Source organism: Melozone crissalis, unplaced genomic scaffold (genome assembly GCF_028551555.1).
Source record: "Melozone crissalis strain CALT ecotype California unplaced genomic scaffold, PUWL_Pcris_2 ptg000277l_1, whole genome shotgun sequence".
Classification (NCBI taxonomy): domain Eukaryota; kingdom Metazoa; phylum Chordata; class Aves; order Passeriformes; family Passerellidae; genus Melozone; species Melozone crissalis.
In genome coordinates, this window is record NW_026536031.1 from 31,199 (window position 1) to 53,924 (window position 22,726).

Here is a 22,726-nt window from a genome sequence, read left to right on the forward strand (position 1 = left end):
TATGATTAGGACAATTTCACGTCTAAGGGACCCTGCCTTGTGGGATGCTGTTGCTCCATGGGACCCTGCTTCGTGGCATGCTATAGGTGTTGAAGAACAAGAACAACGACTACGAAGTAAGATACATGTTGCCTTAAAGAAGGAGCTTGAATTCGTAGCCGCATATAGTAAGAAAGCCGAAGAGGCTTTACAGTCACCACCATTGAATTGGTTATATTGGATTGAAGAATCAGACTTTTATACTGGCCCTTACTTACATTCACTTCCTTGTTATGTTTGTAAAAGGGATGTTGATAAGTGCTATGCTTGGATAGCTCTGCATTGTGCTGATTGTAATCAGATTTACTGGTACTCACAAAGATCAATAGGATTTTTATGGTGTAGACCTTGTTTTGGAAGATGGATTCGATATTCTTCCTGGTATAGAGCTCTTGAGCACAGTACTGGTCTACCAGGAAGGTCAGGATTACAACTTTATGAGAGTACAGAACAAGTGGCCATAGCATATATGAGGTGGAAATTACAGCAAGTACTTAGAGAGCTTGAAATTACTACATCCTCCCGCATTATAGCAGCTCGCTGTAAAGCTGATTTGCCTTCAAACTTACCTCACGCTATACCTGTAAGCAAAGATGCAGATTTGGAATTAGACCAGTGCATTCAAAAATTGACACAGCCTTATAATAGACATTCTAACAAACCAGGGAAAAGACAACAAAGAAAGGAAAAACAGAGAAGGCAGAAAGAAAAATAAAGCTTGTTCCTATTATACTGCTCAATGCTGTATACTACTCAACAGCTACACAGGTCTTCAACTACTAGGAATCATAATGAAAAGGACCCAAATGTTTTGGGCTATGGTACGAGCGTACCAGCGCCCTATAGGATTAGAATTTGACGAAAGAATTCGTAAGTTATAAGAAAAGGGGGGAATGAAGCCATTCATTACAATGAACAGTAGTTTCCGAGGAATAAAAGAATTAAAAGATCTGAGGAATAAAAGAATTAAAAGACACTCTATCAAGGGAAACACAGAAGTTAATAAATAACCTAAAATACATTGTTTGGGAAAACTTTGATTAGATAAGTTAATAAATAATCTAAAATACACTCACAAAAGAAACTTTGGAATTAGAATATTTGAAGAAGCGAAAGTAGAAGCCAAAAAGTTAAGGTGACCTGCCAAGCCGTCAGAATCAAGCCAAGTGCAACAGTGATTTCTGCCAAGTCATGGAAAAACATGCCAAGGATGACAGGAAAATGCCCAAATTAGGAGAAGCTTAAAATTTAACCAAGGAAGACCAAGAGTTCCCGGAAGACTCCGCCTATATTCCTACCTGCCTATGAATATGCATGTAATAAATGATGTAATTCTTGTTCAAAATTGTATAAAAACCTGCTTTTGCTGTACCTAATTTAGAAATCCACTTGGTGATTTCTCCAACGCGTTGTCAATAAATACCTCCTGCCTATAGACCTCAAATCTAGTCTCTGGGCAGCTTATTATCGCCTTTTGGGGCAAAATTCGGCATCACTCTGGGCTCCAGAAAAACCTCCCAAACACCAAGATTCAGCCCGGAAAAAGCCTCCCAGGGGTTCCCCATCCCTGGTCCCTCCCCTCTGGTGTTCGGGGGTTCCCCCTGTCCCAGCTGCGGGGGTCACGCTTGGATTGGGGGTCCCCCTTCTCCTCGGTGCCCGCCCTGCCCAGGCAGCTGGCAGTCCCAGCAATCCCAAAAGCTGCCCCTGCTTCGCTCTCCCCATTTCGGGATGCCGGGGCTGTTTGGGCTCCCGGGCTCCCTTCTCCCCTCATTCTCTGCTCTGGGCTCCAGCGGCTCCAAGGAGTCCCCCCTGCCCCTCTCCAGGCTCTTGAGGCTCCCGCAATGGCGGCGCTCCCCCCTCTCTGGGCTCCCCACTTTGGGCTCCTGGGGAACACCGGGCTCTGCTCCTCCAGGCTGCCTCTGCCAGCAGCCACCACCACCACCCCCCGATGTCCCCCCAAGGGGCCTTTTCCGCTCAGCCTTGGACTTCTTCATTCTCCAAACATCCCCCAAAAACCCCAACCCAGGGACCCCCCAGGATATCTGGGGCGAGCTCCCCCTCCCCGCTCATACGTGCGATGGGGGGGCGATGATCCCACAGGTGGGGGCTGCGAATTCAGGCAGGGATCGACTGCATGGTTCCCTACCTCGGCTCAGCCTCGATCTGCCTTTGTCCCTCCTCTTCCTCTTCCTCCCACTCCTCCCCTTCCATCCCCGGCACTCCTCCTTCCCCTCTGTCTTATTCCCACCTCCTTTGCCTCTTTCATCACTGCTCTCTCTCCGCCTTCATCCCTTCTCTTCCATCCCTCCCCCTGCTCCTCCTCCCAAACCCCACCTCCTCCTCCCCCTCCATCCCTGCCCTTCCCTCCCTTCTCCTCCTCCCCCAGCAGCAGCCACACCCTCACTGCCCCGTTCCCGCAGCCCTCACAGCCGCGGCAGGAGCGGGGATGGAGCCGGGACAGGTCGGGATGGGCAGCGCAGGGCTCTCGGCTGCTCCCAGCCGCTGCGGGCGGGGGGAAGCCGGCCCGGGCCAAAGGAGACACAAACTGGGCAAACTGGGGGCTGCACATCCAAACTGGGCCTTACTGGGGACCCTGCCTGGGCACTGCCAGCCCTTGGGGCTCCTCTCGGCACATCTGCCAGGGGGGAGCGCACACAGGGCTGGGGGATCCCAGCAGTGGCAGCACTGCCAGGGACTGGGCTGGACTGGGATCCTACTGGGAGTGACTGGGACTGTACTGGGTTCGTACAGATATCATACTGGGATTGTACTGGGAGTAACTGGGACTGTACTGGGTTGATACTGACATCATACTGGGATTGTACTGGGATCATGATGGGACTGTACTGGGTTTGTACTGACATTATTCCGGGATCATATTGCCATGCCAGGGCAGACTGTGATCGCACTGATGGACACTGGGATCATTCTGGGATCATACTGGGAGTGACTGGGACTGGCTTTCTATTGACATCCTATTGGCATCATACTGGGATTGTACTGAGTTTGTACTGACTCCATGCTGCCATCATACTGGGATCATGCTGAGATCACACTGGGAGTGAGTAGGAGCCTGGAGGGGGCAATTGAGACCATGTTAGGGGTAAATGGGACATACTGGGATGAACTGGGATGGTGCTGAGGATGGCTAGGATCATACTGGCAGTGAGTGCCACTACTCTGAGGCTGACTGGGAGTGCTTGGGAGCAAATGGGATCATACTGGAAGGAACGGGAAAGATGGTGGAGGGAACTGGGGTACCCTGGGATATACTGGGAGTGACTGGAAGGAAAGTGAGGGTGAAAGAGAGGAACTGGAACCATGTGGAGCAAAACTGGTTTATTCTGGCAGAGACTGGGAGCACACTGGGCTCATATTTGGATCATACTGGGAGGGACTGGACTAATACTGGGAGGAACTGAGTGTCACAGTGAGCCCTCCCTGCACATCATCCCCCATATTGGGCCTGACTGGGAGCAACTGGGAGCAAATGGCATCATACTGGGACTCACTGAGTTGATTGAGGAAGCAACTGGAACCATGCTGGAGACAGCTGGGACCATACTGGGAGAGACTGGAAGTAAGTGGGAATATACTTTTGAAAAGCGCATATTTTGTGATTGGGTTTTCACAATTATTAATATGAATATTATATGTCTTGTGTTAGAAAGTAACGCTGTATTAATTCTCTTAAGTAGTGGGTTAAATATAGTTTTAGGTTATTAAAAAAATGTTAAAATAGAAACTATGCTTGGTATGAGACTTTTTTAAAGAAAGGACTTGCAGCGAGATAGCAGCCACAGGACACCTAAATCTTTCAAGGAAAAAGAATTTATTGCTCTCTTCTCAGGAGAAATAACTTATTCCTGCCTCGAAGCTGCTGTTAGGTTTCAGAGGAAGAAGTTGACAATGACCAGACAGAATCCTGTGTTTGAATGGAATTTATGCATCATGTATGAAGTGTATGAATATGCAACAGGCTATTGTTTTAAATGGTTAATCCTGTGTTAACCGGTGTCCTTTTTCAGGCTTGTGCTGCCCAGAAAAAGGTACCCAGACATGCGTAACTTTGTAATTGTTGTCTCATATTGTCCTAATTGGATTTGTCGCAATTGTTATTACTCTAATATTATTACTATTTTTTATAACCATTTTATTACCATTAAACTTTGCAAATTTTAAAAGCAAGTGATTGGCATTTTTCACGATTTGGTAGCAGAGGATGGTTACTAACACCTCGCTGCCGGTGCTTTAGGAGAGTCAGAGTGGGGAAGGCGTGCCCTGCCCCGTTGGCAGCCTCGCTCTGTCTCCCCTGGGGTGACCACAGACGCAGGTTATGGTGGACAAAAGGAGACAATAAAACAAAGAGAAGGGAAAAAGGCTCCCTACAACCGTGGTAACTCGTCCCCTAAGAGTAGTAATGTGCACGAAGAACCCGGGAAGGAAAAGGGATTGGTAAGTATTTCTCAGGGGGGCAGGTACAGGGGGATGAATGTGTGTGAATGAGAGGAGGGCTGGTTGTCCCAGACCTGCCAAGTGAGTGCTGGAGTCTCCCACGCTGCGTTTCCGACTATCCGCGGTAAGTGGCCAGGAGAGAGACGAAGTGAATGTTAACAGGAGTGAGAGAATCCCCCGGGGTAACTGGGACTGGGTCCCAGAGAGGGGCTGGACCCCTCGGAGGAAGGGAGCAGAGGAGTTTCCTAGCCCAATCCACTGGGAAACGGGACAAATGAGGCCCCTAAAAACCTGCTGGATTGAGGGATAAGAGTGCCCAAGAGCATCCAGAATTAAAACCTGCTGGGCTGAGGGACTAACATTCCAAGACCATTCAGGGTTGAGCAAAATTCTGCCAGAGTGAAGATATCCTCAAGAGCATCTGGGATTGGAGCACACAGCTGGGCTGAGGGATAAAAAAATTCCCAAGTGTTGGGGACGATGAGACAGGAAAGCCTTATAAATATGATTGTCTAGCAAAAGATTTTGACAATATAGAAACTATAAGCGAGATTGAAATGAAAGCAAGCTTTGAGATATCTTCGTTTCTGAACAACTGGAAAACAATGGTATGGCTTGCTGAAGGTAATCCCCTTTTGATGAAACAATTCCCTCTGCTTACAGACAGGTCCAAGGGTCAGAGCAGACTCTACTAGCTCAGCAGAAGGGGTCCAAAAAGGAGTTTTAAGGGTTTAAAATGTAACACAGTATGGTGATGTAATGATTCTTATAGGCTGCATGTAAACGCTCTAGGATTTCTATCTTGTACTAGATTGGTTAGTGAGTAATAGAATATTCAACACAGAAAATTTATTGTATTGTAACAGGAACCTCGCTCTCTTACGCTTTTACTCTCTCACCCTCTCACCCTCTCCACCCCTCTCTTCTCTCGGGCCTGCTCCGAGCTGTGCCTGGCAGCTCCAAGCAGGGCCCTGCACCCAGGCCCTTTGCAATAAACCGCAAGTTCCACGACCTGGCTGCAGAGCTCTCTCAACTCCGTCCGTCCCGACCGTCCTACCCCCTGACACTCCGACACCCAAGAGCATCTGGGGTTGGAAAACACAGCTGGGTTGAGGGATATCCAAGACCACCAGGACTGGCCAGAAACACCTAAAGTTTTAATAGGTGATGTGAAAGTAAAAGGTACCTTATTGTTGTCTTGTTGTGTGTGAGAGTGAGTCACACACAAAATCAGCCTCAGCTTCCCGGGCGGGTGGGAAGGGAGGCTCTGGAATGGAAAGAGGAGTGTGTGACCCACAAATGAGCCATTGTTCTCCTGGGTGGGTGGGGGCTGTGGCATAAGGTACAGGTGACCTGCAAACGGGCCATTGTCCCCAGGGCGTGTGAGAGGGCCGTGGCTAAAGAGTGTGAGTGACACACAAATCAGCCTCACAGGTGAACGGGCACCGGAGGCAGCAGAGTCAGGGCCCTCCCAGGAGGCCCGGAGATACTGAGACCCAGAGGCCACCCCAAGGAGAGGGGGGACCACAGGGACCCGCGATTCTCTGTCAACAGGGATCCACTCTGTGTCCTGAGGGTGGGAAAGAATGTGTGGAAGAGAATGGGAAATAAAAGTGAGTGAATGTAGATGAATGAAAGTATAGGTAATGTCGATTGTCTATTGTAAGCTTCAATATATTTCCTTGGAGGGAGGTGTATTGTATTGAAAGTAGTGTGAGAAAAAGATTTTTTATTTTCATGAGTGTATTTGAAAGAAAAGTGGTATTTAGGTTGTTAGTGAATGTGAAAAACAGAGGAAGACGATGAATAGATAAGATCTTGAAAAATGAGACAGAAAACCAGTAAGTTAGGCACAGGGGAAAAAAAAATGAAAAAAAAAATTCCTTTGGGAGTTATGTTAGCTAACAGAGATACAACTCCTTGCAAAAGGAGAAAATATAGGGTATGTAGTAGTTGATGAGAAAACACGCAAACTATGGGAAAAGGGAAATTACTGTTAAACTAGTAAACTCAAACTTGTGAATTATATAATTTAAAAAGAGCACTAGAATATTTAACACAAAATAAAGGAACTATATATACTGATTGAAGGTATGCCTTTAGAGTAGTACATATCTGTAAAAAATTTGAAAAGGAAGAAGATTACATAATTGAAGAAGAAAAGGACTGGTACATGAGGAACTTATTTTAGAGGCATTACAATCAACTAAAAGAGATAGCTATAGTACATATTAGGGAACTCCAAAAGGGAAAGACCCCAGAAAGAAGAGGAAATAATTTGGCAGATCACGAAGCTAAGGATGCAGCAGAAAATGGAGCTGAAAGAGTTATGTTAATATTAACTCCAAATGAGGAAAAACTGGAAATTCCAAAGTTTAGGGAAGTCAAGAAAAAAGAATTAAACAAGACAGGAAGTGAACAAGATAAATCAGGGAAATGGAAACTTCTTGATGGAAGACAATTACTTAATAAATTATTTACTTCTAGGAAAAAAATAGAAGACATGCATCAGAAAATCCGCTGGGGTACTCAAGCTTTGTGTGATCATTTTTTAAGGAACGATACGTGCACTGGGATTTTTGGATTTAGGAGGTATCCTTAATTTGCGAAAGGATAAATAAAAAGGTGATGAGAAAAACAACATTAGGAGGTCCTGAGTCAGCTCGTTGGCCATTTCAAAGTATCCAAGCAGAAGTTTAGATTTGTTAGGTTGTGGGTTTATTTGTAAAAAAACCCCATTTAATATAGAAGAAAGAGAATATGCCATATGTTAGACAGGAGATTTCAGGAGAATAAAAATCTTTGAAGTATCAGAATGCCCCGAGAAAAAACAAGAAAAGAAAAAGGGAAATGAAAGGGAAGGGAAGGGAACAGGAGGAAAAATCAGAAAGAGAGTGGGATCCTCTGCAGGTCTTGCCCCCTCCGTTCGCGGCCCAGGCGCCTGTCCCGGGTCCCGGCTCGCTGCCCGCCTCAGCTCCGCCTGCCCCGGTTTCCATCCCAGGTGCGGCCTCACGGCCCAGGGCAGCTCCACCTGCCCCGGCGCTGTCGCTCAATTTGTGTGCCCTGCTCCCACTGCCTGGCCCGCGGCCGCTCTGCCGCCCATGCTGGGGAAGATGGGGGTTGCTCTGTCCTGCCGCCTGCTCCGAGGTCACTGCGCCCACCGCACCCAGGGGGGGGTCCCAGCCATCCCATCCCCGGCTGCCCTGCCCGTGCCACCTGCGCTGGGCACCGCCGCTGCTGCCGGGCTCTCCCACCTGCCTTTGCTCTGCCGGCAGCTGCCGGATCAGCCGCCATCAGCCATGTGGGGGCTGCCCACGCTCCGCCTCGGGCTCCACGGGAAGATCCCCCTCTGCTGATTCCAGCGGCAGACCCTGCCCACACTCCCACCGAGCCTCGGCGGGATATCCTCCCCTGACCCCGTCCTGCTCTGAGTTACGTCCCCTTGGTTACCACAGCTCCGGCTGTTCAGGGAAACTCTCTCTCTCTACAGGAAGCACCTTATCGAAACACTAGCAGCTCAGTTAAAAGGCAGCCCTCTCCAAATTCTTTCCCAAAACACGGGAGAAAGGCTAGAGAAGGTAAAAAAGTGAAAGAGTTAGATGAAGGCATTGCTCTATTTCCGTTCAGAGAGGTTCCCATGGGAGGGATGCGCTGCCCCGCCCCGCGGGAGCCACCAGCGCCCCTGCCGGCCGTGCCCGGAACTGCACCCAAGGGCAAAGCGCCGCAGCCCAAAGGCCGGGACTGGGTCCGGGCTCTGTTTGCTGTCAGTGCCGCAGCTGTTGGTGTTTCTTTGCTTTATTATACACACTAGTAAAGAACTGGTATTCCTATTCCCATATCTTTGCCTGAGAGCCCTTTGATTTCACTAGTCTAGAAATTAAGACGGAGGGGGTTTGCATTCTCCATTCCAAGAGAGGCTTTTTCTGCCTTCCCAAGCAGACACCTCTTTTGTAAAGCAAGACAAGCACCCACAGGCACTGAGGGGGCTGCAGGAGGGGCACAAGAAGGCCCTGCAGCACTTGGGCACAAAGGCACAGCAGGTGAGTGCAAGAAGGGAGCAGCAAAAGGCCAAGCTGAAGGCAAAGGCCAGGGCACAGCTCCTACAGCCCCTGAGGGATCAACCCCAGGGCCCAAGGAGGCCCCAGCACCCAGGGCACGGGCTCGGCCACAAGCACCTGGCAGAGGCATTGCCCTCCTCGGCACAGGAGAGCCCACCCAAACAGCCCCTGGCAAGGAATCAGGGCTCCAGCTGCAGGGCACAAGGACACTGCAAGCACAGACAGCAGCACCCTCAGGACCAGCAAGTCCACCCCTTGATGGACATGGATTGGCAGGGCTGTCACAGCCCCCATCACACCAGGGACCCTCCACACTGCAGCCCTTGAGAACATTCAGGGTGGGTCTGCATTGAGAGCAGGCATTTCCTGATGGACACAGGGGCCTCTCAATCCACTCTGAATCTTAGACCTAGGGGGAAAATAGTAAAGGAATGTTTTAATTTTTAAGGGAATGAGTGGGAAAGATGACCAGGTATGATTTGTTCAACCACTATTAGAAGCTGTGGGGGATAGGTCAGAAATAAATGAATTGCTTTTTCTTCCTCCTGTGCTTGTAATTAACTAGGAAGGAATTTGTGAGCTGGGTTTTAATACTGCAAAAGGGATACAGAGACCAGTTCTGTTCTACCTTTGTGCCAAAATGTGACAAGGCCCATGCTGAAGTGAACCCAGAAGTGTGGGCAGCCCCAGGGAAAGAGGGAAAATTAGATATGGAGCCTCTACAAATTACTTTAAAGCAACCAGAACAAGCAATACCCTGTTCCAAGAGAGGGAAGGAAGGGCTCACAGCCTGGGATTGAGTCCCTGTTAAAGGCAGGGCTTTTGGAGCCAGGGATGTCTCCCTACAACACTCCTATCCTGCCAGTCAACAAACTGGATGGATGGACAGGAGGAGGAAACACAGAATTTGCAAGTGTTAAAATGAAGGTTACCTGAGGCAGCTGGCCTGGTTCTTCCAGACAGGGAAAAGGACTTTGAATTACAGGTGGATGTTAAACAGGGTCTTGCCTAAGGAATTCTTGTGCTAAAATGTTTAACCCTACATAGGATATCCTATAGTTCAAGTCTGACATCGTTAAAGGTCTGACAACGAAAAGAGCCTCTAAATGGATGAGCAGGGCTCGGTTACTACAGTATGAAACTTGTTCAATGGCACAGGAGGATTTAGAACTGAGGACAGGGCAAGCGTTTAACCCAGCCTCCTGTTTGAACAGCCTGGAGAGCGGCTGGCAAGGAACCCAGGACTGCACTCAAGGGACAGAGCTCCAGACCCAGCCTGGGACAGATTGATGGGACATTCCCTGGCCTGAGGGAGAAAATGTGTTTGTGGATGGCTCTGCAACGGCAGCAGAAGGGAAAAGAGCTACAAGACAGGCTGTTATTAAGGAAGGGCAATCAGACACAGCGCAGGTCACCGCCCCATGCTCAGCTCAACCCGCGCAGCTGTGGGTGCTTGTGAGAGCCTGGCACTGAAATGCCCTGAGCAGGAAGGCTTCAATATCTTCTGCTGACACCATGGCACCTAACAGGGGGCAAAAGCAATTCTCACTGCTTCAGCAACCACTGGAGCAGATATCAAGGCACATTCTCCCACAGCAAGCTGGGCTGGCACACAGCCTGCCCTGGCACTTTGCTGCTGCCAACACCCAGCCAGGACATCGGCTCCTGCCTAAGGAGTGCAAAGCAGCACCACTGGTGGCCAAGGGGCCCATGCCAAGTGTCCCTGAGGCCACAAACAGCCGCCAGCACAGCTCTACACGGGGGACCCCTCAGCCTGGCCTCAAGGGCTCTGAAGCCCCGCAGATTTGCACTTCCCGCCTGCAGCAGGAGGATGGGAGGCCGCCCCTGAGCCTGCCCTGAAGGCAACGCAGCAGCAGCCAGGGCTCCACAGCGGGCCAAGCCCCTGCGCCTGCCCACAGATCCTCGGCTGGAATCCTCTGCAATCCTGGCCACCCTCCTCTGCCATCTCCAGCCACTGGGGCCAAGCCTTGCTGCCACTGCTGCAGCTTCAGCGCTGGCTGGGCCTGCACTGCCACAGCTGCTGGGGAACACCACGGCACAATTCCACCCTGGGCTCACTGACACCCACACTCTGGGCTGCCTACCATAGCACTGCTGCAAAATGTACCGAATTTGGTTCTTTTAAACCTTATTTTTCTGCTCAGAAAGGTTTCTCTACTCAAAGGTTTTCCATTGGGAAAGGAATTTAAAAGGTTTAATTTAATGGGTGTTACACCATTCAATGGAGATGAGTTTAACATCTCAACAGAGTGGGAATAGCCCAAAAGATACCCACAGAGATAACGACTAGCAACAAAACATCAACATTGCCCAGCAGCAGGAAGAGAAGCTTCATTCCAGGCAGCCTGCAGAGGAGCTATAGAAATGTAAATGAACACTGCTGGGCAAAGTGTGGACAATGCACCTGGGTCTCTTGCCCGGGGCAGGAATTGGGCTGATTCCCTCTGCCCCTCACCCCAAGCTCTGTCTGCTTGCACTGATGGAATTTGCACTGCTCAAGGCAGAGCCCAGGGGGAGGATATCTGACCCTGCAACAGATACGGGTGAAGCTGCAAAGGGAAACAGCACATGGAGAATGTTGGGAAAACTTCACTATAAATAAATGGGGGGAATCAGCCCTCTGCCCACTCCAACATGTGCTGTCATTGTCTGTGTTATATAGGGTGCATTAGAGCACTGGGGATGTTTTGCTACCAAAAATTCAGGGAAATCAGTTGGGAATCCATGGATTTGATAATTTATTTAGAGAAGAGCAGTCAATTGATGCAGCCCTGGCTGGAGAGAACGGCCAAAAATGGGGAAAAGATGAATGGCCAGCAGAACAAATCCTACAACACCATGGACCAGCCCCTGGGAACCCGAACCAATTCATATCAGGAGCCACAGAACCCATTTCTCATTTCAATGGCATCATTAGATTACAAGCTGTCCTCGCAATAACCAACCAGACAGCTCCAGCTCCTGACCTCCCTGCCGACCAATCCACTGAAATGAGGAACACAACACTTAACCATGGGATGGGATCAGATTACATTTTAGCATAAAAAAGAGGAGTTTGTGGAAAATTAAATGACTCAAACTGCTGTTGGCAAATAGATGACAAAGGAAAAGTGGTGAAAAAAAAAATCAACAATTGAAATAAAAAAGCAGCTCATGTATTGGTCCAAACGTGGAAAGGATGGGAATGGGACACGGTTTCGTGGCTCCGTGGCAGACCATGGGTTAAACGAATGCTGTTTCTCCTCGGATGTGCGACAGCAACTCTCATCTTTTTACCATGCTCCACACCTTGAGAGTGCAGCTCATTCAGCAGCTGAGCGAGGGGCCAGAGACTCGTAGATAAGGAAGTAAAGGGCGAAACTACCAGCTGCAATAAATGTTACTAATTAACTGCACTCCCGCTCCCAAAAGTCCCGCTAAATTCCTGAACTTCGGGAAGAACAAAGACTTAACAGAGCCGTGAATATCGGCTGTTATACAATAGTGGGGGTGCACATTAACGAGGACATGCAGTTGGTGGATCGGGAGGTCTGAACCTTCCAAGTACCTCAGCCAGGGGGCAAAGGGAGAGGGAGATGCGGCCGGGAAAATGAGGATAAAAAGGAGGCTGCGAAATACAACAATGGCAGAGAGCGCACGGCAAATGCCCCTCGGCCTCTCCCTCTGCTCAGCAATAAAGTCACTTTTACAGGACTCCTCTGTGTCCTCTGGGCACAGAAACCTCCGGCCACGGGAATTTCCCCGCACAGCCCCGGGCACGGGGCAGCCCCCTCTGTCCCAGCCACAGAAACCAGGCCGAGCCAGCGCTGCTCCGCCAGCGGCTCCTGCCGAGGCAGCGGCCGCAAGGAGACCGCGGGCAGCCGCTCCCGCACCGCCCTCACGCCAGCGGCAACACGGGCCGGACACGGCACAACGAATCCGCCCGAGCCCCCTGCCGCCCCCGAGGCCCGCAGCGAGCCCCGAGACCCCGCACAACCCAGCGCGGCTCCCACCTGCGCTGCGGCCGCCTCCGAGCTCCGCCGCCGCCTCACCGCGCTCCGGCCGCTGCCGCCGCTCGCGGACCCGCACAAACGCTCCGACAATGGCGCCGCTGCCCAGCCACGGCCGCCCTCAGCCCGCCACCGGGGCCCTGCTCCGCCCCGCTCCCACCAATCAGCGCGCCACAACCACGACTGACGGCACCATCGCCCAATCCCAGCCAGGGCCGGGCTCTGCACACGGCACAGCCCCGCCCCGCGCTCTCAGGGCGCCCCGGGCTGCGTGAGGGCAGAGCCGGAGCTGAGGAACAGCCCTGGAACGGGCCCGGGCCCGAGGGGATTGAGCTGAAAACACAAACTTCTCCGCAGCTCCCGCCACGGCTTTCCCGGCACTGCGGCTCCGGTGGCTCCGGCTCAGCGGGAAGCCCCGGAGCCTCACTTCTCCTACCCCTAATTAGGAGAATCAGGGCATCGCTTTGATTTCCCCCAAAAATGGAAAACCGCCCCAAAGCTCTGTGGATGAGTGGGGGAGGGGAGAGATTTCTGACAGAAAACTCCAAAAAGTCAGAGCAGGATAATGAGAAGTGTGCTGAATAGGTATGATTCGTACAAAATTGAAACAGCAATCAATACTGATACAGTAATTAATATTTGGAAATAATAAAACAGTTAAAAGGTGTGATGCCAAGAAAGGGAGAGGAGGGTTTCGATTCCCTCCCCCCTCCTGCAGTTGTTCAAGGCAGGAAAAAGCAAGAGACAACAGTTACTAAAAATTACCAGAAAGAAAGGAAAATCTGGTTGTATCTCAAGAAAATGCCCGCTATACGAGATTTATTGCTTTGAAGCTTAAATATAATATTATGTTAGTTTTGGCTTACATTATACTGGCTTGGTGTGAATGTGTAACGCAAAGGTGAATGAAAGGACATCGAGGAAGAGGAGAGCCTTCATCAGTGACAACCTCCAAAGACGGGTGTGACCACCAAACCGAGTGGTGGAGCGTGCGCGGTAAAGGTGGTGATGAGGGCGGAGGTGGAAGTGTGATGATTCGAAAATGGGAGGAGATGGCATTGACACATGGCACAAAAGGGGGAATTTTCCCTTGGCAAGCTCGCATGTGAGGGTGCAGGGGTCCAAGGGCCCTGCACTCCGTACCCCTCGCTGTTTGGTTTTTTTTTTTTTGCTAATACGCTATTATTGGAACCAAATTATCTCTTATTTTAACCAAATCACATTGTCAATATTTCAAGTGTATCCGATTTTATATATTCTAAGCTATTCAATGAAAATTGCTGCTACCTTTAATATTGTTTGGTTTTGTTGATGATGGGATAATTGGGCAAATATAACACCACTCTTCTCCCTCTCTCAGGCCTGCTCCAGCTGTGCCTGGCAGCTCCAAGCAGGGCCCTGCACCCAGGCCCTTTGCAATAAACCCCAAGCTCCATGACCTGGCTTCAGAGATCTCTTGTCTCTCTCCATTCTGACCATACTACCCCTGTTGTCCTACAAAAATACCCCCAAAAACCCCCAAAGTCCAGTCAGAGATCACAAAATTACTCCAAAATACCCCAAAAAAATCCCCAAACTTCGGTCAGGGACCATGAAATTACCACAAAATGGCCAAAATCTGGTGAGGAACCCCAAAATGACCCGAAAATACCCCAAAATGCAGTCAGGTATTCCAAAATATCCCAAAATCAGGGCAGGCACCCCAAAATCTGGTCAGAAGGCCAAACTTACCCCAAAAACACCTGAAAATACCCCAAAATACCATCAGAGACTCCTAAATTACCCCAAATCTTCACAGAATCCAGTCAGGGACCCCAAAATTACCTGAAAATACCCCAAAATCCAGCCAGGGATCACAAAATTCCCCAAATGCCACAAAATCTAGTCAGGTTCCCCAAAATAACTCCAAACCAACCCAAATCCAGTCAGGGTCCCATAAAGTCCACTCGGGGATCTCCAAAATTCCCTCAGGATGCCCCAAATCTAGTCGGAAACCCCCAAAATCCTCCCAAACCCACTCAGAATGCCCCCAAATGCCCTCACAATCCTCCAAACTACCCTCAGTACCTCACGTCCCCCGCAGGGCTCCCATATCCCCCTTAGGACCCTCGAAAATCTCCTCAGAATCCCCCCAGATTTCCTCATGAGTTCCCCATATCCCCTCAAGACCCCCCCAGATCTCCTCAGAGCCCCACAAACCCCCTCAGGATACCTAATTCTCCCCCAGGACCCTCCACATCCCCTCACCACGTCCCAAACCCCCTCACAACCCCTCAGCCCCCTCACATCCCCTCACAATCCCACCCAAACCCCCTCAGAACCCCCCAAATACCCTCAGGATCCCCAGTTCTCTCTCTCACCCCCCAAAATCCCCTCACAACCCCTCCAATCCCCTCAGGAGCCCCCAAACCTCCTCACGACCCCCAGTTCTCCCTCTCGATCTCCCCAAACGCCGTCAGGACACCCCACATCCCCTCAGGATCCCCAGTTCTCCCTCAGTCCCTCCCAATCCTTTCATAACCCCTCCAAACCCACCCTCATCGCCCCTCCCCCTCTCCCCGCTCCCGGTGCTAACCGCGGTCGCTGTCGCCCATCCCGCGCTGCCGGGGGGGGGTCCCGGGGCTCCCTCGGCGCCCGCAAATTCCCGCCCCGCCCCCTCCCCCCCCGCGGCCTCAGCCCCGCTCCGCCGCCTCTGGGCCCCACCGGGACCACAATGCCCACAATGCACCGCGGATTCGCCGGAAGCAGCTGCCGACGCCGAAGCAACGGCAACTTCTGCCAGTACTTCTGGCCGGGCGCGGCTTCTGATTGGTCCGCGCCGCCTCTGGGGCTTCTCGGCAGAGGTCTCGCGAGAGAAGCAGCGCGGCCCTGTTTGTTGAGGGCAACTCTGCGGGTTCCTCAGAGCGCTCCGCGTTCCCTCGTAAATCCAGCCGGGAACTGCGGAATGAATCCGCCTAGAAATGGTGGGATGGAGCCTAAATCCCCTGGGGATGGAGCCTAAATCCCCTTCAACTGAGCCTAAATCCCCTGGGATTCAACCAAAACGGCCAAATCCAGGCGCTTTCCATGGACAGGGGCGGTACTGGAAAGGGCGGGCGGTGACGTCACCTCGCCCAACCCCTTTTCCGGCCCCTCCTGAGGGGGCTCCGCCTTTTCCCGGCGCCGGCCCCGGGGCCTGTTCTGGGCCGGGACCGGAGCTGGTGCCGGGGCTCCTTCGGCAGCGGAGCGTCCCCAAGGTGTCCCCAGTGAGCATGGAGCCCCAAGAGGTGCGACGGTGGGGGAGGGGGCAGTGGGGAATGGGGAGCACACGGGAGCGACAGTGCGGGGTAGCAGAGGGGTCGGGGGGTTGACAGAGGGACAGAGGGGACAGCAGAGCCCTCCAGGGAGGGGACAAAGGGGAGCCCGGGAGGGCACAGGGGTCATCGCAGGAGGCCGTAAGTGCCACTAGGTCCCTGACACCTCCCCTGTCCCCAAAGCCTGAGTTTATCAGTTACATGGAGTGCCAGCTCAGGGACATTGAGGCTGCCCTAGAGGGGACAAAAGAGGCATCCCCCAATGTCCCTGAGCACTTGGTGGCGAAAGTGGCCAAGTTTGAGCAGGTGCGGGAGGCCAGCGCCCGCCTGTTCAAGCATCACCTTTTGGGGACACTTGGGTACATCCACGACCTCCTCTTGAGTTCCTATAGTGGCCACGGTGGCCCGGGTGGCCCCGGCAGCCGTGCAGTGGCTGAGCAGTGCCAAAAAGCCATCGAGAACATCCCAAGGCTGCTGCGGGGACAGTGACGTCACCACTGTGATGTCATTGGTGCAGTGATGTCACTGGAGAGACTTGTGGACAGTCGAGTGTCACCAGCTCCTTGAATGCCACAGCGCTGTGTGTCACCAAGAGCCCCTCGAGTGCCACCAGTTCCTCAAGTGCCACCAGCTTCTCATGTCACCAAGAGCACCTCCAGTGCCACCAGCTCCTTATGTCACCACGAGCCTCCGGAGTGCCACCGGTTCCTCAAGTGCCACCAAGAGCCCCCCGAGTGTCACCAGGACTGGCCCAGTCGCTGTGTGGGAGTCCCTGGTGTCACCGGGGTCTCTCTCTGTGTCACACGCCGTCCTTGAGCACCCACTGGGACCCCCCTGAGCACCGGGACCCCCGAATTTCACCGTCCTCATGCACCGGGACGCCCCCCTCAGGACCCCCCTCAGGCATCAGGACCCTCGAGTTTCCCTCCCTCTCCTCGTGCACCGGCACCACCGGAACCCCCCGAGGAACCGGGACCCTCCCCTGGTGCACCGGGACCACCGGAGACCCCCCCATCAATCAGTGCTGTCATCGTTCATTGGGACCCCCCCTCAGGCACTGGGACCACCAGAAACCCCCCCAAATCACCGAGCACCGAGACCCCCCCTCGTGCACTGGGGCCACTGGAGACTCCCCCGAATCACTGAGCACCCCCTGTGCACCCGCACCGGGACTGGACCCTCCTCGTGCCCTGATCCCCCCTCACCGAGCACCGGGACAGGGACCGGACCCCCCTCGTGTGCCGGCCCCCCCGAGCACCGGGCCGGGACCCCCCTTTGTGCCCCCCCCCCCATCACGGGGGTTCTGCCCCCTCCCCTTTGAGCCCCCAGAGCCGCGGGACCCCCGGGAGCAGCACCGGGACTGGGGGGAGCCGGGAGTGGGACCGGGGGGCTCCGAGTGCTGGGGGGGCACAGGGGGGTCCCCAGCACCGGGGGGGTCCCTTGGGGCTCAGTCCTGTCTCCCCCTCCCCCATTATCAGCCGGGACCCCCTGTGAGAAACACGGGTCAGAATTGAAATATTTATAAAAGTTTGTTAAAGGTTAAAATTGTGGGGCTAATTGCCAAAAGCTCACCGTTAATTAAGCCATGTTCTTTACGTCCTGTTACTTCAAAGAGGTTTTCATGCATATTCATTAGGGTTTATGCATATTCATAATATAATGTTAATCAAAATATATATTAGTATTATATAGAGAGAGTAATACAATAGCAATATTATATATTTTATCAAAATATTTTACATTAATGTATTTTATACTAACAATTTATGTTATACTTATGTATTATTAATATATTAACTAAAAATTTGCTCCTTTTTATATAAAATTATGCATATAATTTTCTATATTCTATATAAATTATTTTCAAACATTTCTGTGAGTTCAGATGTTCTTTTGTTTGGTTTTAACCCTTGACTTGCCCCCATGCTATTAAACCAATAGCATTAAACCAATTTATTTTATTTCTCCTTGCAGTTAAATCGTGTCGTGTTTCCACTCTCTGGTGACGAGAGAAGAATTTATAAATTCTTCTTTTTTGCTGTTTTGCTACCGGGGTGGAACTGGGGACACTGGGACAGAAATGGGAGCACTGGGACAGGGACGCTGGGACAGGATGGGGACACTGGGATGATGACATTGGTATGGGGACAATGGGGCGGTGGCACTGGGCTGGCACTGGGAGCACTGGGTTGGTGGCACTGGGACAGGACTGGGGACACTGGGCTGGCACTGGGTTGCTGATGCCAGCAATAATTAATTCATTAACCCCCCAAGCCCCGATTGTTTGTGAAGGCAAAGCTCGTTTTGCATCCATCGCTCAGGGGAACCCTTCCCATCGTTCCTTTGATCTCTCGGTGCCGGTTCGATCTCCCCGCGGAGCCAGAGCCGATGTCCAAGGAATGGCGCCCGCCGGAAAGGGGCGGTGCGAGGTGACGTCACAACACCAGGCCCCGCCCCCCGCACGGCCACGGCCCGCTGGCGGCCCCGCTGGTGGCCAGGTGACACCGCGATGTCCCCTCACTCGCTGGGCCACCTGGCAGGACACGGCCACCGCGGGCAGGGCCAGCAGCAGGTGACCGTCCTCAGCCACCCCAGGGACACTGTGGGGACACGGGGACACCGCACAGGTGGCACCCGGGACACAGCAGTGCCACCCATCCAGTGCCACCTGTTCAATCCCAGTGGCACCAGTTCAATCCCAGTGTCCCTGTGCCACTGCCACCAGCCCTGTCCCCATGTCCCCAGTTCCATCCCAGTGCCAACAGTCCAGCGCCAGCAGTCCAGTGTCCCCAGGGCTGCCCCACTGTCACACCCCAGTGTCCCCAGTTCAATCCCAGTGCCACCAGGTTCATCCCAGTGCCACCAGCCCAGTTCTATCCCGGTGCTCTCAGTGCCAGCCCAGTGCCACCACCCCACTGTCCCCATACCAATGTCACCATCCCAGTCTTCCCAGTCCCCTCTCATTGTCCCCAGCTCCAGCCCAGTGTCCTCAGTCCTGCTCCAGTGCCACCTGCCCAGTTCCATCCCTGTGCTCCCAGTGCCACCACCCCATTGTCCCCATACCAATGTCTCCATCCCATTGCCACCAGTTTCACCCCAGTGTCCCCCTTCCTGTCCCACTATCCCTGTCCATTTTCCTGCCAGGATCTTGATTTGAAATTGGTTTTTGTGGATTGTTTTTGGAGATCCAGTAGGGGTCTGGGCTTTGGGATTGGTTTGGATCCAGGATTTGTGACCTTTTAGGATTGGATTTCGGGTATCCAGTGGCATTTGGGATCTGGGAAGTTTTAGATCCAGGATTTGGGATTTGAGACCATTTGGGGTTATTCCTTGGGATCCAGTAGGATTTGGGATCGCTTGGGAGCCTTGGTGTCCCCAGCAACCCCCCAGTGTCCCCAAGGGGTGTCTTTTTCTCCCCTTCCCAGGCTCCGCTTGGAACCCCGCCCCTTTCCCACGCCCCATTCCTTGCTCGCCAGGCCCCGCCCAGTTTTGTTTCCTTTTAGGCCCCTCCCCTTTCCCCGCCCCATTCTTTCTCCGTCAAGCTGCGCCCACTTTTGTTTAGCTCCAGGCCCCGCCCCTTTCGCACCCCCCCATTCCTTGCCTGCTTTTTCCCGCGCTCCCCTTTTTTCGCATCCCAGGCCACACCCTCTCCCCTTCCCATTGGCTGCAGCTCATGGGGCTCCGCCCCTTTTCTACTCTCCCATTCCTCGCCTTTCCAATCCCCGCCCCCTCCCCGCTCTGCCAGTCTCCATTGGCCGTCCCGCGGGGCCCCGCCTCCCCGTGGGCGTGACTACAAGCCCGATCGGCTTTGATTGACAGGCTCCGCTCAGAGGCGGCCCCACCGGGGCCCAACGCGGGCCGGGGGCTCGGGGGCGCCGGGGAGGGGCTGGGGGCGTTTCGGGGGGGTTCAATCAATGGGGGGGTGCCGGGGGGGTCCTGGTGAGTGCGGGGGTGGTCCCATGGATTGGGGGGTCCTGGTGAGTGGGAGGGCAGTGAGGGGTGGGGGGTGGGGGTCGGGTCCCATGGATGGTGGTGTCGGTGTCCTGGCGCACTGGGGGGAGCTCATGGATCGGGGGGGTCCCAGCGCTTTGGGGGAATCGGTGAAGGGGGGGAGCAGTGAATGGGGGGCCCCTGGTAAATTGGGGGGGGGTCCTTGATGATAACGGGGCTGGGGGCAGAGGCAGCGACTCAAGGCATCATTAGGCAAACAATAAATCGGTAACACGGTGCACACATCAACGTATAGATTATATTGTACCAGCAAGCAGCTGCAAGGGATTATCAGTCATCAGTATCAATATCAAGCACCATAGCAAAATACTTGTGATCAATAACAACAATTGCAAAAGCCAATACAGGAATTGCAAAAGCCAATACAGGAATTGCAAAAGCCAATTATTATATTGTCATTTATAACCCGGCTCCACTGCAGCCACGGCGGAAAGCTGCCTCTGCTGAAGGCACCGAGGGGGCTCATTCACCCCCTGACCTGCTACCATGTCCCTGCATGTCCCTGCGTGTCCCCAAAGTGTCCCTGCGTGTCCCTGAGCATCCCAAGTGACAGTACCCCAGGAATTCCCATCAGGATTTGGGACGATTTCAAAGAAAATTCCCAGAAAATTCCCTAAATTGGTCTCAAATCCCATGTGGGGAGTAGAGAGGGGACAAGTGACACCAGTGATGTCCCCAATGATGTCACTGTCCCCAGTGACAGCACAGTGGTGACATCACTGTGCCCACAGCAGACTTGGGATGTCCTCGATGGCTCTTTGGCATTTCTCGACCATCTTACGGTAGCTATGGTTATCAAGCCAAGGGTCATAACAGGAATCCCAGTAGATGCACTCCATGTCCCAAAGTGTGTGCAGCAGGTGATCGTTGGCCAGGCGGGTGCTGGCATCCCACAGCCGCTCGGCCTCGGCCACCTTGGCCGCCAAGGTCACACGGAAGTCGCGGGACGGCTCATTTGTCCCCTTCAGGGCAGCTTCGATGTCCCGAACCCTGTGCTGCAGCTCCCGGGGGAATGCAGTGGCTTCGTCACGTGCGGCCACCAATTGCTCCAGCATCTCCAAGGCCGCCTCTGCCTGCTCTCTCATTGTGGTGGCCTCCTCCTCCTCCTCACTGCTGTCCACCTCGGCCTCTCCCATAGCATCTTCTATGGCCGCAGTGGTGCCCTCACCGGCGACCACGTCCCTGCAGGCGTCCCGGAGCTCGGTGGCCTTCCCCAGCAGCTGGAACCAGCTGTCCACCAGTGTGGCCACCGACTTCCGCCAGGCCCTGGCCACCCTCGTCACCTGGGCCCAGGTGGTCCATGGGGTGCTCTCATAGGCGGCCAGGGCCTGGCCCAGGGAGGTGAGAGTGTACTTGCGCTCGAAGGTGACACCACGGTGCCACCAGGTGACGCCACCGTGGTCCAGGGTGTTCCGGAGGCGATTGGCGAAGCCCTCCAGGCCTGCGTGCAGGCACTCTGGGGGCACATCCAGCACCTCATCGATTTTTTCCAACGGGGCCGTGGTGTCTGCCACCTTGTTCAGGGTGGCCACCACGGTGACCAGCGACTCCAGCAGGGATGGGAACAGCTGAGGAGGGGACAGGGGAGGTGTCAGGGACCTGGTGGCTCTTGTGGCCTCCTGCGGTGCTGCCTTTGTGCCCTCTCAGGGTCCCATTCGTCCCCTCCCTGGAGGGCTCTGCTGTCCCCTCTGTCCCTTTGTTACCCCCCTTGTCCCCTCTGCCACACCCTGCCCCCCACTGTCCCCCCAACCCCACCACCCTCAGTCCCCTCCATCCCTCTGTCACGTCCCCCCTTCCTGCCACACCCTCCTGTCCCCCTTGTGAACCCCTCTCCCCTCCTGCCCCCCCACCACCTTGGTCCCCTCTGGCCCCCCGGCCCCTCCCGCCACCCCCTGTGTTCCCTGTGTCCCCTGTGTCCCCTGTGTCCCCTCCCGCCCCCGCGTCGGGATTGTCGCACTTCGCGGGGCTCCATGGCTGCTGGGGGACACGCCGGGGACGCCTTGGAGACACTCTGGTGACACTTTGGTGACGCTCCGGGGAGTGAACACACCCGAGCGACAGTCAGAGACTCGCCCGAATGGGGCGGCCGGGGGGGTGGGGAGGGGCGAGGGAAAGGTGAGGTCACCCCCCAGCACCGCCCCCCCGCCGGCAGGGCCAGGGCGGGGTCCCCAATGTCCCGCCGATGTCCCCAACGAGACCCCAGTGTCCCCTGAGTGTCCCCACATGGCCCTGATGTCTCCTCAGGGTCCTGAACAAGGCCCAAGTGTCCCCCGATGTCCTGCTGGGGACACTGCGGGGACATCAGGGACATTGTGGTGACCCAAAACGGGACAGGGAACGTCAAGTTGGCCCTGGTGTCTCGAAGGGAAGGACACGGGGGTGTCCCCAAGGTCCCCAATGTCCCTCAGGGTGTCCCCGTGCCCCAGCGGTGACAGTGCCACCCACGTGTCCCCAACCTGTCCCTACCCCTGCCCCGCCAGCGCCCCCTGGGCCACCTCCAGCCTCCGTGTCACCTCCTTGTGCCCTTCCCCCGGTGTCCCCAAGGCCACCACGATGTCCCCGAGTGCCCGGGCAGCGCTGGGGAAGCCCTGTCCCCTTGTCCCCCATAGCGTCACCTCCCTGTCCCGGGTGACAGCGGCCACCAACGTCCCCAGTGCCCGCGTCACCTCCTCCAGCTGCCCCAGCACATCCGCGGTGACCTCGTTGGTGGCCGCGGTGGCCTCGGCGCTGGCCCTGGTGGCCGCCACCCGCCGGGCGCGGTCATGCAGGCGCAGGGCCATGTCCTGCTCGTGGCCCCGCTGGTGGCCAGGTGACGCTGCAATGTCCCCAGATCCTGCCAGGCCACCCTGCAGGACACGGC